Here is a 3498-nt window from a genome sequence, read left to right as displayed (position 1 = left end):
AACTATCCCCCTCTTCTCACTTATAAATAAGACCCTCTCATTCATTCATCCATCATCCCTCACTTCTCATCATTCTCTTCTCTCTCAATTCTCTCAACTCTCTTAGCTCTCACGCCTATCACCATCCTTGCATAAAGGATTTCAGCAAATTATCCTCTTAAAGAGCCCTTGGTCGGCCACCTTGGAGAGCCATCAGAAAAGGAGCAAAGCAAAGGAGCGAAGGAGCCTCGTCAGTTAGAGTCTTGGGTGACAGCCACTCTGACTTGGGTTTAATATTTCTCTTCTTTAATTTAATTTAAAGATGTTTGCTATGAGTTCTTTGTTCATGTTTACAACAATGATAGCTTAATTTTATTTAAGCTAAGATGATTATTTTAATTAAATAATATTTATTTGATTCATACTTATAATGTTTGTGCCTCAATCGATCATGTTTTCAATTAAAATCAAGTATGTATCTCGTTCATACATGATTGAAATGCACCAAAATTACCTGAGCGATCCTAACCAGATGACAACTAATGGACACATAATTGAAAGATCCTAACCCGATTAAATTGTAGGTTGCATAACAACCCTAACTAGACTCTGTTATCTGCATAGTTTTTAGATTTGTGTGATTAAATTGTTTTAAACCTAACACGTCCCTATTACCTCACACGAATGCTAAGAAACCCTTAGTAAATAAGGATAAGTAAAATGCGTATTTACTAAGTAAAGGATTCCGAAAAGACCTAATTTGGTTTCCAAACTCATGGAAGATCGAGTTGCCATGAAATATTTTTCCGAATATTATTAAGTATGATGATAATAAATTGAGTTTAATTAAAGTAATTGTCCTAGTTTATTTATGTTATAATTGTTGCAAATTGTGTTTAATTTTGCTAAAATGTACTTCATACATATAGTTTGCATACTTAGGAAAACTTGCATTAGGGATCATGGCATTTAATTTAATTTAGACACCACATCTCAACTATATTGTGTTTTTATTTTTTCAAATTTTTAATATAATTTACAAGTTAATTGACTTAGCACAAGCACAATCCCTATGGAGATGATAACTCTATACTTACTTATTACTTGATAACAACTGTGTACACTTGCACAAAACCGAGCGTTACAAGTTTTTAGCGCCGCTGCCGGGGATTGTCAACTGTTGCCATAGTCATTTTTTTCATGAAATTACTTATTTTCAATTTGATTTATTTTTAACATCACTAACTTATTCTTTTCAATTTTTGTGAATTTCTTCTCAAGTGTTTATGAGCATAGATCGAATCATCGATTTACTCCCTGTAAACCCTGAAATTGAGCAAACTTTCAGAAAAAGAAGATGTGAATGAACAACTCAAAGACAAGTCGAGATGGACCTTGGAAATTAGAATCAAGACCAAGGTAATGAAGCCGATTATGTACGAAATCCCATCCTCATTGCCGATGATAGGGATCGATGCATCAGGCAATATGTTGTGCCACTTTTCAGTGAGTTAAACCCAGGAATTAAAAGGTTAGTTATTGAGGCAACCCAATTTGAATTGAAACCAGTGATGTTTCAAATGCTACAAACGGGGGGCCAATTTAGTGGTATGCCCACGAAAGATCCACATCTCCACCTTCGATTATTTATGGAGGTGAGTGATTCATTCAAGATAGCTTGTGTGACTGAAGATGCACTGAGGTTGAAGTTGTTTCTGTACTCGTTGTGAGATCGAGCACGAGCATGGCTCAATTCATTGCCACCAAGTTCCATATCTACATGGCAAGAATTAGCAGAGAGATTTTTGGTTAAGTATTTTCCACCTAGCAAAAATGCTATGTTGAGGAACGAGATCACAACTTTCCAGCAACTAGATGATGAGTCTTTGTATGAGGCTTGAGAGCGATCAAGGAGTTACTTCGTAAGTGTCCTCATCATGGGATTCCTCATTTTATCCAGTTGGAGACATTCTATAATAGTCTTAATGCACATGCAAGATTGATGGTAGATGCTTCTGCGAATGGTGCAATTTTGTCTAAGTCTTATAATGAGGCTTATGAGATCATCGAAAGGATCGCGAGTAATAACTATCAATGGCCAACAAATCGAATAGCTTCAAGAAGATGAGTAGCTGGAGTTCATGAAGTTGACTCTCTCACTTCATTATCAGCTCAGGTATCGTCCATTTCCTCTATGTTAAAATAGTTAACCACTAATAGTACTAATTATTTTGTAGCTTAGCCACCAAGTCTATTTGAAGTAGTTTCTTGTGTGTACTGTGGGGAAGGCCATTCTTTTGAGAATTTTCCATCAAATCCCGAGTCAGTGTACAATGTGGGGAACCAATATCAAAATAGGAGTGGACAAGGACCCCAATCCAACTTCTACAATCCTTCATGGCGTAATCATCCTCACTTTTCTTGGAGTAACCAAGGAAATGGACAAAACAACAACTCATTGCAGAAAATACCCAACCAATCTCAAGGGTTTAATCAGCAAGCTCCAAAACCACCTCAAGCTGAGGCATTAAATAGTCCAGAGAACTTGTTGAAAGTGTACATGGCAAAGAATGACGCTTTGATCCAAAGTCAAGCAGCAACACTGAAAAATTTGGAAAACCAAATGAGTCAGTTAGCTACGGAGCTTTGTAATAGACCGTAATGAACATTGTCGAGCGATAATAATAATCTAAGAAATTTGGGTAAAGAACATATCAAGGCAGTGGAATTACGAAGTGGTAAGACTCTGAAACCCCGATTGATTGATGTCGAAGATGAGCATGTTGAAAAGCAGGGAAATCAACCAGCTGTTGAAGTTCCTACAGTAAAAAAATCAAAATCTTCAAAGTCTGACAAGGTAAACCGTAACTTAGTGAATTCAAATATTTTAACATCTTCTTTGGATGCAGATTTACCCACTCAGAAAAGTTGCCAGGTTCAACCGAAAGTTTCATCACCTCCATATCCGCAAAGATTGTAGCAACACAAGCAAAAACAAGAGGTGCAATTCAAGAATTTTTTGGATGTTTTAAAGCAGTTACACATCAATATTCCGTTGGTGGAGGCTTTAGAACAAATGTTGAATTATGTGAAGTTTATGAAGGATATATTGTCCAAGAAGAAACAACTAAGTGAGTATGAGACTGTTGCTTTGACAAAGGAGTTGAGTGCGTTCCTGCAGAACAAACTGCCATGGAAATTGAAAGACTTAGGAAGCTTTACTATACCCTGTAACATTGGTGAATCTTACTATGGTAAAGCTTTGTGTGACTTAGGAGCGAGTATCAACTTGATGCCTAAATCTATTTTCAAGATGTTAGGGATAGGTGAAGTAAGACCCACAACTGTGACGCTTTAGATAGCGGATCGATCTTTAGCATATCCCGAAGGAAAGATCGAGGATGTTTTGGTAAGATTCGATAAATTTATTTGTCCTGCTGATTTCATTATTTTAGATTTTGAAGTAGATAAGGAAGTAACAATTATCCTTGTGAGACTTTTCCTAGCCATGGGAAGAAT

General features: G+C 36.4%; 1 non-coding gene across 1 annotated transcript; it reads right to left on the bottom strand.

The window, feature by feature from the left end:
- Positions 1 to 1817: 1817 nt before the first annotated feature.
- Positions 1818 to 1923, bottom strand: LOC121219621 (small nucleolar RNA R71). The gene has a single exon (XR_005916511.1). It is a non-coding gene; the product is annotated as a small nucleolar RNA R71 (small nucleolar RNA).
- Between the last annotated feature and the right edge of the window lie 1575 nt (positions 1924 to 3498).

This window comes from Gossypium hirsutum, chromosome D07, assembly GCF_007990345.1.
Source record: "Gossypium hirsutum isolate 1008001.06 chromosome D07, Gossypium_hirsutum_v2.1, whole genome shotgun sequence".
Lineage (NCBI taxonomy): Eukaryota > Viridiplantae > Streptophyta > Magnoliopsida > Malvales > Malvaceae > Gossypium > Gossypium hirsutum.
This window is presented reverse-complemented; position numbering and strand designations above follow the sequence as displayed.